The sequence below is a fragment of the Pteropus medius genome, unplaced genomic scaffold (genome assembly GCF_902729225.1).
Source record: "Pteropus medius unplaced genomic scaffold, Ma_sr-lr_union100, whole genome shotgun sequence".
NCBI lineage: Eukaryota > Metazoa > Chordata > Mammalia > Chiroptera > Pteropodidae > Pteropus > Pteropus medius.
The window spans coordinates 5,413,695-5,434,144 of NW_024342647.1; the positions used below are offsets into that span (position 1 = coordinate 5,413,695).

Below are 20,450 nucleotides of genomic sequence, written 5' to 3' on the forward strand. Positions count from 1 at the left end.
GCTTCCCGGCGGCCTCTTGTTGCATAGGACCCTGTGACTAGTTCTAGCTAATGAGCAGTGAGCAGAAAAATCTATGTCCCTTCTAGGTCAGAGCATTTCCTCCCGAGCTCTTTCTCCCTAGCATGGTGACCAATAATGAGCAAAAATTGCTACTTCTTTAGCCTGGATCCCCAAGCAAGTACAGTTAGCAGAGGTCCCTATTGATTCCTAATGGATTTTAATATGTATGAGAAATAGATCCTTGTTATTTTGAGCCACAGAAATTTAAGGTTTGTCACCTTGCTGTACATAATCTAATATTTGCTGACTGATACGTATCCTGTCAGGCTGGGTGGATTTATCTGTTAGGAAAGCTTTTCCTTTGCACAGCAAAGGAAACTAATCAACTGAGTGAAAAGGGGATTTATGGAATGAGAAAAAATGATTGCAAAATCTCTATCTAATAAAGGATTAATTTTCAAAATACATAAAGAACTCATACAACTCAATAGTAAAGTAACAAATAAAAAATCAAATAATGCAATTTAAAAAATGAGCAGAGGACTAGAATAACCTGAATAAATAGTTTTTTCAAATAAGACATATAAATGGTCAACACCACTAATCATCAGGGAAATGAAGATCAAATACTCAGTGAGAAGTCACCAAATACCTGTTAGGATGACTGTTACCAGAAAACAAAAGGTAAATGTTGGTGAGAATGTGGAGAAAAGGGATGAACTTTTGGTCGTCCGGCACCATCTAGCTGAATTCTAGCACATGGACTGGCATAGCATTAACTCAATAAGTATTTAAGAGAAAATTAAGTATGCCAGGAGCCCTGACCTGAGTTAGAGGTCCCTGAGATTCACTCTACAAATTATGAACCAAAAATACAAGCAAAAAATTAGCTTTCTACTTACATAGCATTAGTTAGTGTCTGACAAGATACTCGGCATGAACTTATTGTATGCCTGCTCTTACTATCTCACTGGTATCAAGATTTCTTATGAAAATGCAGTCAGGATTTTGTGGTAGAGTCATTAGGGGCAATAGCACTTCTCTGAATAGTAACATATTACCTACACAAGACACTAAAATATGTTCTATACCACCTCACTGCTTGATTACTTAATAGACAATGAACTCTTTACCTGGCACTGTACATACAGTCCCTTGTGGATGGGGAGCAGTATGCATGGCTAGCTTTTCCCAGGAACAGAGGACAGCTTGCTTTTTTTCAGTTTCTGTTTATTTTGCAGCAACTGAAGTCTTTCCAAATAGCAGTTAATGAGAGTTTCAGAGACACTGGACTGTCTTGGAAGAGCTGTACAATTCCACAGGCCACTGAATCTCTATTCCAAACATGCAAGTGCATGTTACAGTGTTTGAAGGGTGCCAACCACATTCAAAAAGACCCAGGCAGCACCTTCCCACGAGGCACACAACTGTGAGAGTCTTCTCACAGTCCGGGCTATTAGGCACAGGGAATTTTTCTTTTAGAAGTGGTTATCTGTTAATCCAAAAATATATCTTTCTCTTGAAAGATTTGCTTTATGAACCAAAAAAGAAACACTGATCTAAATATCAACTGTGTACTTTTTACAAATAATCTGCTTCTTGTATAAGATACTTTTGTCCCAAATGTATCATTAATTTACTTTATGACTTTGGGCTACTCATTGATTCATCTGGGCCTCAGTATATCTATGATAAAAAGAAATTAAAATGATACAAAACAAAACCACAAAACAAAAATGGGATCGTGTAATCTGTAGGATTACTTCTGTTTCAAAGATATGTGGTTCTATAGTGTAACTGACATCCAATAAGAATTTTATTAGCTGTAACTATCTAAGAAAGGCCTTTCATCAAATAGAACAAGGACAGGAGAAACAGACACTAAATGGAGTAGCAGGGGCAGAGGAAGACTAACAGACTTGGAAGTTTCAGAGGAGTGAAAATAATGGCTTAAATTTTAGATGGTTGAGTACTAACTTTATTCTACCATTTAAAAGCTTCGTGACGCTGGGTGAGTTGCTTGACCAGGGACAGATTCATAGAAATATGGCTTGTGTAGCCACATAATATTTTGCACTTAGAAGGGCACTGTACTGGGTTTAATATTCTGCTGCCACTATCTTGAAATTCTCAACAATTTTTGAATAAGGAGCCATGCGTTTTAACTTTTCACTGGGTCCCACCATTATTTAGAAAGTCTTGAGCTTAACCTTTCTGAAACTTGGCCTCTCTATCTCTAAAATGTAAATAGTAATACTTGTTCCAGGTCATAGTAAGAAAAGTAAGAGAGATACTTATGAAAGTTTCCAACAAGCTCAGTACATGACGCATTTGCCAAATAAAGTAACTTCTGTTCTCTACTTTGACTCATTTCTAGACCCAAATCTAACTGTTCTTTAAAAGGATACGTAAGACTCGTTTTTTTTTTTTTTATTCTTTGTTTTCATAGACTGGTGCAGTCCAAATGTGGAAGCATAAAACAATCTTGAACAAAAGCTGTTTGAGGCCAGCTCCGAAATATTAAACACAATAAAATCTGTCTGTGTTTATAGTTGGCCCTGGGGCTTCACATGGACTGATATTCTGATAAGGCTTTTGAGAATTTCAACCGTGCTCTGCATTTCAAACCATGCAATGTGCCCCTGCCTGGTAATTAACATTGAGCTTCACCCCTTGCAAGTCTTTTCTAGACAAGCCCTTAAAAGGCCAATATCTTACTTCAATAAATCTTCTTAAGTTATGGGGAAAATGTGAGTTGTTACTATGGAGAAGTTACATCATTATCTCTCTTGAATTCTCCATTCTTAACACATAATTAATTTCTAAAGAATATGAGATCTTCAATTTTAGAAGAAGTCCTCTCTCTTCACCTCCTGCTGAAGAGATTTTAATGAATATCTTTTTTTGTTTGATTTTGTTTTCATTTACATATTTTTTATTTCAAAATAATTTGACATTATTCTAGCAAAATTAAAAAAATAAAATCATAATGTTAGTTCACATTTAATAAACTATGTACCAATATTCTCAAGAATTTAACATGTCTCTAATTTTATCCTCATAACAACCTTATGAGATACATATTATTTTCCATATACAAATGCAGAAAGTGAGGGTTACCAAGGTGAAGTAATGCGCCCACAATTGCATTAGTTATATAGCATTAAACTTGAATCCATGTCTGCTAAATTCCAAAACCTGGATTTTTAACCATTATGACATCTAAAGCAAAAATATTAGGCATAAGAAGGACTTTCCATAACTAAGGAGAAATCTAAGTAAATTGTCACTCATTCATTCATGTGGAAATCCAATGTATATTCACTGAGCATACTATACTATGAGTCACACACTCTCCTAGGAATTGGGGAAATAATGCCTAGAATAGATATAATCCTCACATCAAGGATCTAAAAAGAGAAAATCGCCCAAACAAATGTATTATTTGAAGTGCGCTAAATGGTATGAAGGAGAAGTAGCGGGTACGTGGTGAGTGTAGAGGTTCCAGTCTGGTGTGGCCAAAAACCAAGTTCTCCTCGAGGAGGTGATAGGAGGGCTAAGACCTGGAGGATAAGTGGGGATAGGTGGAAAAGTCTCTCTCTCACTATCTCTCAGGGTACTGGCCTGAGTCACAGTGCCAGTGAGGAATAAATTCCTGGAGTGGGGAACATAATAAAAACTGCAGGAGGACACAGGCAGGGAGGGGAGTGGAGGAAGAGATCCCCGTTTGGTATATTAAGCCTGCAACGCTTGTGATATAGCTAAGCAGAAGTGTCAAGTAGACCATCTTATGTGCAGATCTGGAACTCGAATGGAGAGTCTAGGCTGGAAATACAGATGTGGGACTGGCTGACACAGGTATTAAAACAACGGGTATTGCAGGGCGGGATGCAGAGCACAGGTGGAGAGATTAGATCTGTGAAAGGTAGAGAGATGTATTTGTCTCTTGCGATAAGTGGGAAAGTGAAAAAGAAGATAAGGATACAGATAGACCCAGATGTTATAACGTATTAATATAACATGTAAACACTATAATGGAAGTGTGGATAACACAGGAAAAAGAATTACGAACTCCATGGGAAAGGGAGAGAGGGCAGGATTAGGGAGGCAGCACGGATGCTAAAATATTTGACCCGTTTCGAAAGACGAGTGAGTGCTAACCATGCTGATACCATCTCCAGAATTAGCAAAAAGAAATAAGAGTATGTCTTATGCAATATTTAGGACAAATCTATACTAAAGTATTTTCTTTTGTTTATCTGAAATTCATATTATACTGGGTATCCTATATTATCTGGCAATGCTTTAGGCAGAGAAGTTAGGAAAAAGCACTCCAGCAGAGGGTACAGGATAAAGAAAAGCATGAGCCCTGCCAGTGCATGATGTATTTAGGGAATCACAAATGCCTTGTAATAAGCAGACAAAGAAGTTGTCTCAAGTAATAGAGCCACAGAGATATTCAGAGGCCATAATATAAAGGTATCTGTCTGTTTGTTTTCAGGCTAACAATAGGTGAATTGTTCTGCCTGAAGTTCACCAGATAGGTGAACTGGTTCGGCTTCTAGGTAGGTGTTATATGTATTATGGTCAAATATAAGAAAGGAAAGCGTAGATTTGTTAAACACCTCTGATGTGCCAGTCCCTTTTCTAGGCATGTGTGTGTTTCTCTCTCTCTCTCGACCCCTCTCCCTCTCTCCTCTCTCTTTCTCTATACATATATATACACATATATAGTATACATATAAAATATTTATAATATAAGTATTATAAATTATAATGTAAATGTTCATAATATAAATATAGAATCATAGAATTATAAAAAATTAATAAATAGGGAAACAGGTCCAGAGCAGAAAACCAACCAGCGCAAGATTTCACAGAAGTCAGTGGGTCATCTGACAATCCCAGCCCTTACGCGCTTGTCCGGGGCCCCTTCTTCTGCACAGGAGTGAGCACAATGCTAATGGATTGCAGTTTCTCTCAGTAGGATCACGTGACTATGTGGAGAGGTAAAATGTGCTCTTCACTGGTGAGAACTCATCTCTAGAGGAGCAGACCCACAAACATCTGAGTTCCCTTTCGTAACTCTCTGGGTACTTAAAAAAATTCAACCACCTTTGTTGAAATACATACACGCACATCTCCTTCCCTAAATGTTCACCTCTCTCTGGAGAGTCCTATCCTGTTTACCTTAAAACCAAACAACTTCGAAGACCTAAATACGTGTAAGTTCTTTAAAGGTTTAAACATGATTCTTCTTAAAATTTATGTGTGTGTACACTCAGTGTTTCCGAGCCTTGGCCTTTGCCTCAGGGAATAAGACAGCTTGTTTTGGCTGCACTTTGGGAACAGCACAACCGAAACATTACTTAAATAAATGTCGCAAGCCCCATCAGTGATGTCATGGCTTTGCCATGGAACTGTTGCAAAGTTGTCCATTTAAGTTATTGAAAAGGAATCCTTGAAGAGCTGCCCTTTTGGACTTTTAAGAAACTAGACCTTTATTATAACCTCCTTATTTTAGAGAACCTGACTAGGACCGCAGTTCAGATCACTTTCAGAAATACATATTTAGTGTCTACGTATTGGGCTTAGAATTTGGTGCTAATAATCTCAGAATGAATTTAACATTATCCTTCATATCTTCCCTTTCTCTCCTCCTCCGTTTTTTTCTCTACTACTTTATTCTTAGTTTTTTGTTGCTTTAATCACTGAAAGGCAGTTTATAGTTTGGAGAAAATATTCCTTAATTACCATATCTCATAAACTTCAAGAAAGTTCCATTCCATTTCTAAACTTCCTTGAAGACAGTGAGAACTGAGCTGGGTACAGAGATAATTTCAACATAATACTTTTTAAATCCTATGACAAAAATGAATTTAAAACACTTTTTAATTGAGTGGTAGTTAATTGGGTGACTTATTGTCTTAACGGCTTTTTGACTCTCCGGACGATTTTATAGTGTTGTGATAAAGGTAATGACAAGCACAAGGTGGGCTGGGACCTAATGGGGAGCTCTTGATTCAGTCTGGAACAGGGAGCGAGGATGTGACACAGAAGTCCTCCTGAGGGAGGCAATGCCTGAAGAGTCAGAAAGATCACATAAAGAAGAGTGATATTCCAAGCAGAAGAAAATGCTTTAGACACATGCAGAGAGAATGCTTTAGACACGTGCGTGATGGTGTAAAGCAGCAGGGTGTTTTTAAGTTCCTCCAAGGCCGACTCCATCATTTCACGGGTAGGATTCCCGACCTCTAGAGAGATGTAGGTGTGGGGTACTTGCCTAAGGTTTTAGAGTAAGTGTCAGGGCAGGAACCAGAACACTAACTTCCTGACCTCCAAATCACTGAACTTCTAAGCCAGCATAAGATATTTAGTTTGCATGTTTAGACTACATTCCAACACCTCATTGTTAGTCAAAGTTCCTATAAACATTCCAGTTATCCCAAGCAAAATTCTTCATCTCAGGTTGCAGGAAATATCCAAGACCACCCTCTTTGCTAAAATGAAGTTTGTTACGAGATGAACAAATCGTGGAATGTCTCTAAATTTTTAATGGGGATGGATCTTAGTGACTATTATTTTGAAAAATTCTCTTAAGCAACTTTAAATTGACCCAAGTGAGAAGTTTGAATTCGACTCAACTTCCCCTTCTTTCTCTCTCTCCTCTGTTTTCTTCCGTGCCACTTCATTTTCAAAATTTTGTTGTCCTGATCGCAGAAAGAAAATTTATGTTTTGTGAGAATAAATCAATTAATTATGATATTGCACTAACTTCAAGAGAGTTCCATTGAGTTATAACCTTTCAGGAGCCCAGGTCAAGGTTGTAGAAGGCAGGTTGTTTGACCTCAAGCAAACCACTTCTTTGGTTTCATTCTTATCTTTCCAGTGAGAGAGATTGAACTGGCTGGCTTTTTAGGTTCTTCCTAGCACTAAAATTCAATATACTTTTTTTTTAATTGCTGGCAGAAAGATTGAATATCTTGCAACTTGTTTCAAAAAATTAAATAATTTCCAGGAATTTGATTTAAGGAAGAGCTAATTTCCCAAGCATGAGCTTGCTGATAGCTTGCATCATCTTCCCCTGGTCTTTTAGCCAAAGAACATCACCGCCTTCGCCCACTTCTTGAGGTTCTCTTTATTCTTCTGGCATATCTTCCTGTTCTTCTCCTTGATTCATTTTCCATATTGCTCCTGTGGACAAACGAAAACAGAAACAAAAATGAAACAAAACCAGAAACAGCATTTTTACAATTCGGTAGAGAGAAGCCATTTAAAATATAACTATTAATATTTCGGTGCTCTAAAACAATGTCTCTATTCCCCAAGAACAGTTTGCTATGGTCTCTTCTTCTCTTCCATCTGAGAAAAAGTATCACAAGTAAGTGCAAAGCTGAAGATATAAGGGTCAGACTAATTGCTCTCGGGGGATTGTCATAAAATGTGAAGTTTTTTTCTTTCTCGTTTCTGAATGTGGCAACATGATGTTCCAACAAAGCTAGGTGGAAAGAATGTTAACATCTCTTCATTCCTCAACCATAAGATCACCAACACCCATTAGAGCACTGATAACCACTTAAATTAGTTCCCTTACACTAAAAGAAACTATTTTCCCAATGGAATGGTTCAGAGGTTCTGGGAAAATGCTCACAGAAATCTCTCATATATATATGCTGTAGTGTAGTCACGGCTGCTTTCTTCATCTTCTTGCCTCGAACTCCTTGCCTTTCCCTTGTCTTCCTCTATTGTTCTGCTTGGAGTTCCCCAGATATCCTATGATGTGCCATGTCTTTTTCCAAATTGTTCCATCTTCAAAGAATTCCCCTTTACCTCCGAGTCATCCCGCCACTTCTTGGAATGGTCCTCCAGATCACTCCTCCTGAGAATCTTCTCCTAATATCCATGAGTAGAGTTGTCATACTAACACCAATCCTGCCTCCATCATGATGGTTCTTACGTTGCACTCCAATTACTTTTAAGCATCTACCATGTGTTGGAGTGCAACGTAAGAACTATCAAGGTCTCCACTTGATTCCTCTCAAAACACTCAGCATGTGCCCAACTGAGCTCTGGAGAGCACTGGATGTGGTACTTAACTAAGGGCTAGTCAGGTAAACTGTGATAAATGCATTTTCCACACACAGAGATGACCACACAGTAGACTTCCAATGTGTGTTGAAATGATTAATTAATTTTAACTAGGAGAAGATAAAATACATAGTGTGGTGAGGGTGTGACATTTTGTTGGATAAATGAAGAAAACACTCATTTACTTCCATTCTAGAATGTCAGGGTTTATTTCAGAAACAGTTGGCCTTTCTCTAATTGAAGATAGGCTTTTTCTATGGGTATAAAGATGATGTTATGCAAGATGATTAAGTTCTAGAGACCCGCTGTACAACATAGTATCTATAGTTAACAATATTGTATTGTGTTTACAATACATTAAGACGATAGATCTCCCCGTGTTCTTACCAAAAATCACACACATATGCGCGTACACACACACACACACACACACACACATACACGAACACAAGGAGGATAGATATGTTTAGCACCTTGGCTGTGGTGGTGGTACGATGGGTGTATGTACATGTCCAAATGCATCAAGATGAACACAATAAATACGTGCCTTTTTTGATATATCAATTATACCTTAATAAAGCTAATTTAAAAATAGGTTTCAGGGTGAATAAAGAAGCATTTCCTCTTGCTTATCCCCAGATGTCCTTTACCGAGTGGAAGAAAAGAGCTCTGGAGCAAGAGTCAGTAGCCTCCAATTCAAATCTTAGCTCAACCACTTAATGCTCAGTTAGCTCAGCTTCCCCACTAGTAGAGAGGAAATAAATCACCTGAGAGTGTTCTTATGACAAGTAAGGTAACACTTACGGAAAGATTTTGTAAATGCTGTAGCAATTTGCAAATATTAAGTTAAAACAGCGTTCCCCTTTTTCTCCTGAGCTACCCAATTTATTATTATTTTTATTAATCAGATGAAATTGGAAGATGTGACTATCAGAAAAAATACCACTTTCTTCTTTCCCTTTTGTTCCAAAGCTCTACCTATGGTTAACTTATTTTTCCCAGCTTTACCGAGGTGTAATTGAAAAATAAAATTGCATATAGTGAAAGTGTAAAATGTGATGATTTGACATACATATACTTTGTGCAATGATACCACAATCTAATGAACACATTCATTTCCTCACAAAGTTACTTTATTTTTTAAAACATGGTAAAAATGCTTAAGGTCTACTCTCTTAGCAAATTTTCCTATGGCTAACCTTTTAAGATGCAAGAGACCATTACAATGAGCAGTCGACTCATTATTACTTTGTAAGGCTTTAGTATATCGTTGGGCATTTTGAAATTATTGATTGGAATTTGACATAAACCAATTATTAATTGGAATAGATTTGTTATCTAGTTACAAATGAGTTTATCTTGTTTTTTTTACTTGAAGCGTACATAAAATTCCATATTCTACATCCTTCCCTTGGTATTCCTTAGATTCTTCATGATTCACAGTTCTTAACACTCGGTATACTGAAATTAAATTGTTATATTGCAGATATTTCTTAAATTGCACACATGCCTGCATTTATTAGTGTTTTTGTGTTAGGCAGAAGACTCAAATTTGAGTCCTGACTTCTCTACTTTCTGGCTGTGTGACACACTAGTGTCAGGTAGTATTAATCCCTTAAATGAAATACTTGCACTAATCTAAATATTGAGGCAACAGAGAAAAACAATACTCTACAACATCTTCAAGTTAACCCATTAATCATTTATTGACACATCCTTTCATTAAGTAAACATTTATTATGTAGCAAGTCCTATAAGGGTATGCTGTCATGATAGCAAAGCAGACATGTTCCCTGGAATATAACTAAGGCCCACCCTATATCTTGGAGATCTGACAAGGTTTTGGATTAAAAGATTTGAGGTTGAGAGACACTCTAAAGTATGCCTTCCAATGGTGGATCAAGATCTGCATAAACACCATCAGTGATGAATAAGTGGCTCTGTCAGATTTGCTGAGAAATCACTGCATTTAGATCTTTTATTTTGTGAAGTCAGTCTCTCTTCATTTTGTCAAAATCATAGCTCTTGCTGTCCCACAAAACAAAGTTTCCACTTATGTCTCCTATCATGTAGCTCTTCTTAGGCAAAAATGGAGGCCAAAACAAAAAGATTCTAGAAGTCAGTAAAAATTCTGACACAAAACAAGTTTGTTTTCAAAAATATAGTCTCATGGTTAATTCTATGTGTCAATTCGATTGGGTCATGGGAAGCCTAGATATTTGGTCAGACATTATTTTTGGTGAATCTGTGGGGATGTGTCTGGATGAGACTAACATTTCAATTATTAAAGCAGATTGCCCTCCCTAATGTGGGTGGGCCTCAACCAATAAGTTGAAGCCTTCATGGAACAAACAAGCTAAGAGGGAACTCCCTTCTAACTGCTTTGAGCAGGAGCATCATTTTTACCAGCTTGAAAAACAACTCTTCTTGGATTTCAAGCATCCTGACTTTTGGACTGGAAATTATGCTATTTGCTCTCCTAGTTCCCAAATCTTCAAACTCAGACCAGAATTACACTATGACTGCCCCCCTCCCCCACCACCCAGGTCTCCAGCTGGCTAACTTCAGATCTTGAGATTTCAGCTTCCTTCCTACAATTGTGTGACTCACCTCTCCTTATAATAAGTGTGTGTGTGTGTGTGTGTGTGTGTGTGTGTGTGTGTGTGTGTGTGTGTGAGAGAGAGAGAGAGAGAGAGAGAGAGAGAGAGAGAGAGAGAGAGAGAGAGGAATGAGAGAGAGAGAGAGAGAGAGAGAGAGAGAGAGAGAGAGAAGATTGAGGATGGGCCAATGCCCTGTTGTTTAAGAATAGTTTGTGCAGAAATGTCTACATTGGGCAGGAGAAGGTATATTTGGGTGGAGAAGTAGGAGCTTGACACCATGTTAAGACATCTAGACTATATCCTCAAAGCATGGAAAATCTTTGGAGAGTATTAATCAAGGAATAGATGTGTCTAGGTCGCATTTAAAAACATCAGTCTGGCAATTATGTGGGTTATAGTTTGTAGATGACCAGTAGAGGTATTTGATATTCCACCTTCAACACATTCACTGATTTGATATATTCTGAACACCTGTTATGTGACAGGCATGTTTGCTGAGTGCTAAGGTAAGAACGAGGACAAAGAGTGAGAACACAAGAATAAAGCAGATGATTTTCCTGTCCCCTTTGGATCTCACAGTCCAAAGTGGTAAAATAATTGTCATGTTTTCAGGGATGATTTTGATGTTCTTCTCAGGCTTAATCCCCAACTCATAGCAGTTTTTCATCATAATATGTGTAGACTAAATAATGGAGCAAATGACTAAGTAAATTAAGATATAGCTATTAGTCAAAGTGTTAAGTGACTCAAAAACTTAATTGACAATTTTGAAACTTGTTTCCATTTACAAAGAATTTTCTCATCCTCACCTTATATGATTCTTAGAAAGCACTGCAAAGTAGGTAATCTTTTTTATTATATTTATGTATAGCATGAAGTAACTGAGGCTTTAAAAAAGTTATGTTATTTTTTCATTACATGGCCAAGAAGTATAGACTTGAGTATCCTCTAATTTCAAATCCATTTTTATTTTCATTAGTCTCTCTATAGCAGTTAATAATATGCATTCCCAGAAGGTAGTTTATAGAGAGACTTTAGCCCCATAATAGTCTTCCCAACGAGGTGCAAATGCAGAAATAAATAGAGGAACTCACTGGTCAGTGAGATAGCCCAAGCACCAGCTACTGAATCACCCTGGCACCGAGCCTTTAGGCAGGTGACTTTGATCTTCTTGGCTCACTAATAAATCTTTTAAGTACTTAAATGGCTTGTCGACATAGACTCTCTTCATGAATTCCCATGGAGTCATTTAGTTGTTCATTTACCTGTTCATCCACTCAGGATGTTATCCAGCATTATTAATAAAGGCCAGACCTGAAAAGATGATCTCACTCTGGCTGAGGCGCTCAGACTCTGGAGTGGGATCTGGCAGAGATTTGCTCTCCTGTAAATGTGAGACAGGAGGCCCAGGAGACAGCAAATCAGAGGGCTATGGGCCAAGTAGCCCCTGTGGGGGTGGGAGGCATGCCCCCTTCAGAAAGCAAACATCTGGTCATGTATCTGTCTGTCCCAAGCATCCTCTGGCCCTGGGCACTGTGCCTGTCTTATTTTAAATTCTGGAATAGAAAGTCAGCTCTGATTCTGCCTTCCTTGTACTGAGTAGCATAATTTTACATAAAATGTAAATTCAATCTAGTCTCCAAAGGGTCCACTGCTTTCCAATCCAGTTATGTGAGTCCCAAAGTGAGATGTTAATAACAAAGGAAATAGGGCTTTGAAGTAAGAAAACACAGGGTTCAAACTCCATATGGAACTTGGCGGGTAAACTTTATCAAATAATATATCTTCTCTGAACTTTAGTTTGTTCATCTAGAGGATAAAGAACAAATTAACCTCATAGGATGGTTGAAAGCATTAAATGGAAAAAAAAATAAAAGGATGTTAAGAGCAGAATCTGTTGTATGCTAGGTCCTGACCTACTTATAATTTCTCATTGGATCATGACTAAATCATTTGATTGATGAATCCCGAGAATAAAGGATGACTCATGACTTTCCTGAAGGTGGAAACCACATAAGTGGTAGAATCCAGACTTCAAAGTCAAACCAAGCATGTCTGACTCTACCTTCCTGCCTATTAGCTTGATAATACATAATCTCTGTGCTCTCCTCTTTTGCTGTTTTGCTATCCTCTCCCCAGCTCCCTTTCTCTACTTTCCCTTTCTTCACCAGTGAAAATAATCATTTGACTCATTTACAGATGAAGACACCTGGGATTGTCTTCTGAATCCAATACAACCTGACACCAGTGTTCTGTGGTCCTTCTACTAATGAATCACCTAACTCAAGTCATGTCACCTGTGCACTACCCAGTAAGTGTTTATCTTTATTTCTTTACAACTGACTCCAAAGTAAAAGCGTATCTGAGACTTTTCCTTTGCATACCAGCAGTTATGACTGTGTATAGATAGGAGGACATTCTCCCTGTGATGGGGAGGATGAGCAGGTACTGGAGCATGTGGTTGCAGGAGGTTAGATGGCATCTGGAATGCTCACTGCAGTTTGCATGTGTGTATCTGGTGGTGGTTTGGTTCACCGGCCAGCATAGGTCTAGGCAGGCACCAATACCAGTCTGCCCATAGTGCACCATAAACTAGAAGTGATGGAGACCCTTTCCCCATGCCCACTTGTGCTTAAGGCAGCAACTGGAAACCTGTCAAGGGGAGTGAACTCTTTGGGTGCAGTTTCTTTAGCAAAGAAACTATGATGACACTTCACATCTGTTGTAACCCTGCCGCCAAATCCTGGGAACTGTACCCTTGAGACTTTCTCAATACCCTTGACTCCCCAAGACAGCCTTTTCTCTACTTTTCCCAGAGTGTGAACCACCGATCCTCAGCACATCTACCCCTCCCACCTATGATGCTGGTCTTAAATCATTTCATCATTGTTCTATGCGTCGAGACTCACAATGTCACTTGGAGGGTGAGAATGTCAGATTCAGGCTGTCATTCAGAGTGATAGGCAAAAGTTGGTGAGGAAGGGATGGAGAGAGCAGGGTCCTTGGGTTCCCGGACCCCAAAATCCTTGACTGTCACTTGTAATTGTATATAACGTTTGTGTTTCCTGCTCCATTTCCTCATGCTGTCTTCTTCCGTCAAGTCCATGTGGGGAAGGAAAATGCCGAACATCCTTGTATGGTTTCCTTGACTGTCCTGGCCATGTTGTACATAGATATGTCATGTTATTATATATATATATATATATATATATATATATAATTTTGTATGTTTAAAAAAGTGGATGGATATGAATGCCTTAGCAGTGATGTTGGCCTATAAGGACAAGACGTGGAATCAGTCCGAACCAGGTTGCCTGGGTCAATAGTTTCCATCCTTATAGACTTCTGCACATGTTGTATGGAATGCTATTTATTTCCTTTTTATTTACTGATTTTATCGATCCATCTGCCTTTTGTATGTAGGGTATTTGGGTGAAATGTGATTACACTCTAATTGTTGCTGGGTTAGTTTCCACCATAAACTGGAGATCGGTCTCTTACACAACTGTGCACTGAGACATAGCATTCACAATGTGTCATAGGATGGTACAAATGGCCATAAGGTTAAGAATGCGAAAATTCAAAATAGCGGAAACATGACTGAAGCTTACATGGCCCAAGTATATTTAAAATGCTACTTTGAATTGGAAAATGTGAAAGAGGTGTCAAATTTTGGAGATAGAAATTTGAACTAGGGCCAGCAATTTCAGTTTTAGAATTCTCTGTGAATATCTCTCTACTGTTTTGGAGGTGAGGTGGAGAAAATATGTGTCGATTATCTACAGAAGAAATATTTCAAAATATTCACTGTAAATAAATTCAGAGGTTAATGAAAATATGTACGTTATAGAAAGGATAAATTAGCTAATTACTGGGTAAAGCATGGAATCAGGTTTTTGTAAGCATGATCTAATTTAGCTTTCATGATAATATATGAGAAAGATATTGCTTCCTCTACTGGGGTGGAAATTTTCACAAAGAAATTAACCTATTGCTTGAAATAACATTGCTCTGAAATGTGTATCTGTTAGATCTGAAAACCTATGCTCCTGCCATTTAATAAAATCCAATATTGATGATGGCTTTTCTCAAGGCCCTTTACTTTTTCCAAAGCCCTTGAATTTGTAGTTCATTGCAGAGGACAAAAGGGAGACAGAGAATCGAGCGGCTTTCCAAGTGAATACTCTCAGACAAAGAAGTTGCCAGTCAAGGTCGGAAATAGATATCTGCTAGTCTCAAGCAGGCCCACCTCTTGGGCAAAGTCCAGAAGCCTGGTTCATTCTATTTTCTGGTGGTTTCCACCCCCTTGATAACTGGTTTTGTCCTACCTTGTCAAAAAGACATCTGCTAGATGTGGTTGTCACTAGTGCCTGAACAGCACGCCTCAGTGGCTACTCTGAAAGGAGCTCCAGAGGCAGGAGGAAGTGGGATGGGTCCTCCTGAACTGTAAAGGAAGACAATGTGCCCCACACTGTCTTGTGGTACCCCTCCCCTCCATGCCAGCCAGCATACTGCTGTGCCCAAAGTCTCCCTCGGCTAGGGGGGCCCTGAGCGTTAGCCCTCTGGGGGACGTCATGAGAAGATGCTTGGCTGGTCTCTCCCCTGTTCTTGGTTGCCAGGAAACTGAATCCTGAACCCCCTACCCCACCCCTTGACACACACACAATTATGTGGCCTGTCTCTTCTCTCTGCATTTTGGAAACAAAAGTATTAACTTTAAGCTGTTTTCATATTTATTTTTTTATTTAGCCTTTTCTTAGATTCATTAGGTTGAGCAGTTTGTTGGACAATGCTTATACCCCTGTTCAGAGCCAAATGACTCCAGAGGTTTATGGTGTGGCCCAGATTTTTAATTTGGGTCTTGAAAGCCGGTACTGTTTGGACCCTGTGAATAAGAGGGTAAGTAGAGAAAAAATGTAAATGTGGTTTCCTACTGCAGATAAATTAGACAAGGGAGATGCCATGTGGCAGTGCTACATGCTAAGTTCTGTGGCAAAAGAGACCCTTAATCGAGACAACTGGCTTCTCACCTGTTTGATACCAGCAGCAGAGCCAGTTTCACTAGCAACAGGAGCTCACTATCTTACTAGAGAAAAGAGCACGGTCAAGTTCACATGTGTGCTAGTTTAAAGGTGAAGGCTCAGGACCATTGTGAACAACCTCTCTGGGGACCTTAGAGACCAATAGATTCAGCAGCCCTGTTTTATAAATGAAACAACTAAGAATCTACACCAAGAGGCAAAGTAAATGATCTTTAAAAAGTTATGCCATCACAGGTGAGGATTTAATATGGCCCTTCATTAACACCTTCGTTCACTCAACTCAGGATCTGTTAGTGGATCAAGCCCTGGTCTAGGCACTGCTGAGGATCCAACAGTGAATAAGACAGATTCGGTTCTTACAGTTTAGTAGGGGTAACAGACAAATAAAGGTAAGTAAACAAATAATAATCTCCTAGTACAGTAATTACTAGGAAGGAAAAATAAAAGCAGAGTGCTAAGAGATAATATTGAGGATGAAGGAACTCTCCCTAGACAGAAGTGTTGATGGAAAGTCTCCTTGAGAAGTAGGATGGGAAAAAACTCTCCATGTGAATCTCAGAGCAGTCAACGTGCCTGCAAGAGGAAAACATTTTGTACAAAAGCCCTGAGGGAGAAAAAACTTGGAAAGTTCTAGGATCTAGGGGAAAAAACACCATCTGGCTGGTGTGTTTGGAGCGGGCTACATCGGGAGGCAGTAGGGGAAAGACGAAGCAATGGAGCAGAGGTGAGGTCAAGTATAGCCTTGAAGATGATGAATGCTAGTCAGGGTTTTAGTCTAAGGGTAATGATAAACCACTGAATTTTTAACTTGGCTTTTGAATGATTAGTACACTGTTATGGTTCACACATTTAGAAATTTAAGAAGGTGTACGATGTAAAGTATACCTTTTCATACTATTTCTATCCCGTCGACACAGTTCCCACCCCACCGTGCCCTCCATAGATAAACGTTGTCATTAATTTCTTAAGTGTCCTGCACATACAAGAAAACATGCCACACACTTCTCATCTATGGCTCCTAATTTATACGCAAAATAGAATGCTATACACACAGTTCTGTCACTTGCTTTTTATTAGTTAACACATCTTGGAGATTTTTCTCTGTGAGTGTATATAAATCTTGATTGTATTTTATACATACAGAGCACTCCCCCTTACAGATATGCCATACATGGTTTAACCAGTGGATTTGGAGTTCTTTTTAGGCGTTTGTGGTTACAAGCAATGCCAAAATGAATAAGCATGGGCAAATGTCACTTTGCCATGCGCACGAGTATATCGGAGGGATAGAGTCCTAGGAGGGAAATTTGGGAATCAACAGGTGTATTGTGTTTGAGGACATCATGGAAAATGGCAGGAGAGGGAGTTCCTAGAATCGATCTTTCCACCGAAGTAACCACAAGGGGCTCAAACTGACAGAATCAACTTTTACAGAACTCTAGAATCTAATAAAAATCTTACAGTAATAGGGGGACAGCATAATGAAGAAACAGGCTGCTACATTTTAGTGAGAAAGTATTGAGGTGCTTTTGCTTAGCCGTCTACCACTCCCCACTCCTCAGTTTAGCGGCAGTGATGGGGAGGGTGGCCTACATTTGTGGCGCAGCTTGGTGTTGCCAGAAGATGTGAACAATACAAATTTTGTCCTTTTAAAAATTGTGTATTTTGACCTCTCTGGAAGTTTCTCAAGTGACCATTGCAGAAGTTTACCTTTATTTCACTTGCCTCAGGCTGGGTAGCATCTTTTGAAAGCATAAAAGATTAATTACCTAGTAGAGTCTGATCTTGGAAGCTAAGCAGAGTCTGGCCTGGTTAGAACTTGGATGGAAGACCATCTAGGAAGATCAGGTGCTGTAGGCGTAAAAAATAAAAATAAGGGAGTATAAGCTGACAAGCTCCTTGCAATCTGTGAGGTCAACCAAGGGTTTCCTCGCCTGAAAATAAAAATAATAAAGAAAAATTGCCTAGTAGATTTCAATCAATGAGAGTTGAATCTAAATCAGAAACTAGTTATTGAGGGTCAACTGTGTGTCCGAAATTACAGTAAGTGCTGGACCTTAGTTTCCAGAAATAGCCAAACATGTAGAATGTCCCCATATCAGAAATACTGTTGAAGAGATTCATAGGCTGGGATGGGCCACTAGATTGAAAATTCCAAAACAAGGATCCACCTGACTTTTCTACTATTTCCAGGACCCAGTTATGTATCTACCCAACTATAGATCTCTATAGTAGATAATCAATAATTATGAATAGAATGAGTGAAAGTGTTCAAAAACTCTGAATTCATTTGATACCTTCGATTTCCCTACCTCCTATTCCTCTAAAATGTGATTCCTACATTATTTTGCTTTTCCCTTGAGCTAGAATTTGGCCAAATCAATGATTCTACAGCTCTGAAAGCAGGCAGTGCCTCTGTTAAAGATCTGCTTTCCTGGAATTTCTGTGGGTCACACCCTAACTCCTTGACACACTGCTCTGCAGTATACAGAATGTCTGTGTCCCAGTCGAGGTACCGCGAGCTTCTAGAAGCCTCTGGAAAATTCGATAGTGATTAAAATGTACTCATGGAGTATCCTAGAGCTCTAGCCTAGCACTCCTAGGAGCAGATGAAAACAATTAATGGAATATATACCAAATCTGACCTACCCTAGGGATTAGGTGTTCTCCAAGAAAGTATTCCAGGATGGCTGGTTTGGGATGGCTTCTGTTCACTTTCCAGAGGAGAAGCAGTGTTACTTTATAGTGGTATTTGTTCTATGAGAGGCAAAGCCTTGCCAAGGAATGATCTCAGAGAGAGAGTTATGCACCTGATTTAAAGAGCACCAAAAATGCAAAATCATCTTTAGTCACCTTATATTTCATCATCCTGATGCTCAGAGCTTTCTTGTATGTTTTCTTAAAATTAAAAATATTAAGAGGTGGTCACTGAGCAAGAGTAGGAGCATTTTCTCCCAGAAACTTCATACAACTTTCTATAAATATCAGAATAGCAGAGCCATCCTAAAATTCAAGTGGTCTTATGGAAGGACTTGCTGGAGGCTGAATTTTTTTATTTTACATTTACTATCTCTACAGAAACAATGTTGTGTATACAGAGAAACACTGGGCATCCTTTTCCAGGATCTCTCTGTGGGGTTCCATTGCTGCTTTACAGAATCTTGTTTACATTGGGGGTGTAGTTAGATGGTTGAAACCAAAACTTGTGATGGCTACTTGCCGTTTGAAGAGACTAGACACCCAGAGACTGAAGGCTTGGGCTCTTGCCCTGGCTTCACCACCCCCAGCTCTTAGATCCTGGATACAGCTCTCTGACCCTCACTCTTTACCATGAACATGATACCACACACCTCATAAAATTATAAAAAGTAACTGGTTAGTAATGATGGGCGAACCTTAATAAAGCTGAAATAAAAATCAAAGCCACTCATTCTGTTATTTAAGAATTTTGAATTGAGGGTACACAGTTAGCTTGTGTCATTTGCTCAGAACTCATGATTTTAATCAAATCAGTCTGCACACTATTTTCTCTCCTACACTCTATTTTTCTTCAGATAATAATCATATCTTTTATTTTCCCTCCTCTTAAACTGTGATCACCCAGAATCTGAGAACTATGTTTTCCTCATCTTGATGACTTCTACAGTCTTAGGCACCAATAAGCGTTCTACAAATGCATCCTAAAGTTGAATCTGTCATTGGCCAAGTCATAGACAAGCTAGTGAAAAAGTAGAACCCACATCTTCTAAGCCCAGTTCCAGTTCTCTTCCATTCCAGCTTGAAAGTCGACTTTGATTTCAATTTGACCTTGAGTTAGGACATCTCTCCTGTCCCTGGCTCCACACTGGATGTTACAAGTGAGCACTGTATAGCTTGATGTAAAATAAAGGATAGTCATCCTCATTTGTCCTGGAATCCTGGGAGGTGTCACATCCAGCAGTCCCAACCTCAAAGTCTAAACCCTGCATCTGCGAGTCCATCTGGCATTTTGAAATCCGTAAGCGTCTCTGTCAACCCAGTCTTGTGCTGGACTACACACACTTTCCACACCACACCAAGTTGCCCCCCTAATCCCACCCATCAAGTTCTCAGAATAGTCATGTAGCAATAATTGTTTAACTCACTGCGTATCAACGGCTGAGATTTAATCATGTCCAGCTGGCAGGAACATGCAGAGAAAGACACAGGACAATAAGGTGAAGGGCAGAAAGACACAAGATCCTACACCAACATCCAGTCCTTATGACTCAAATGCTTAAGCATCAGAAACTCTAACCAGTTTGATCCCTCCCTTCAGAGGTGTAGCGAGGTGCTGGCATGAATCACTTGCAATTTTAAAATCTGCAGTTTCTAATGGGAATACTATTTGACTTGCCTGAGAGTAATGGGTAACTGTCACCCTTCTCTCCCAGTCATAGCCTTAATGTTCCTAGACTTTGGTGGCTGGCTAAAGACAGGTCCGAAAATATTTATGAGGTCCATAGATTTTCTATCTACACTGGGGCCTCTTGATACTAACTACATTTGGGAAACACTAGGCTAAACCAAATCTAACCACTTTTGCTGCTGCTTTTTAACTGAGGAAAGCCTTCATTATGGCAATATACTTTGCAATTACCCCAGAGGACAGACTGTGTGGTTTATTTGATCATTAAAACACATTTTTCAGATCCTTTGGACTGGCCACTTCTGTCTTCAAAGCAGTCTCTTCATTTAACCC

General features: G+C 39.1%; 1 long non-coding RNA gene across 1 annotated transcript; it reads right to left on the bottom strand.

Moving 5' to 3' along the window:
* Nucleotides 1-6,539: 6,539 nt before the first annotated feature.
* On the bottom strand, nucleotides 6,540-20,016 carry LOC120605787 (uncharacterized). The gene is made up of 2 exons (XR_005653707.1): nucleotides 19,855-20,016; nucleotides 6,540-7,194 (listed from the first exon to the last, which is right to left on the bottom strand). It is a non-coding gene; the product is annotated as an uncharacterized LOC120605787 (long non-coding RNA).
* Between the last annotated feature and the right edge of the window lie 434 nt (nucleotides 20,017-20,450).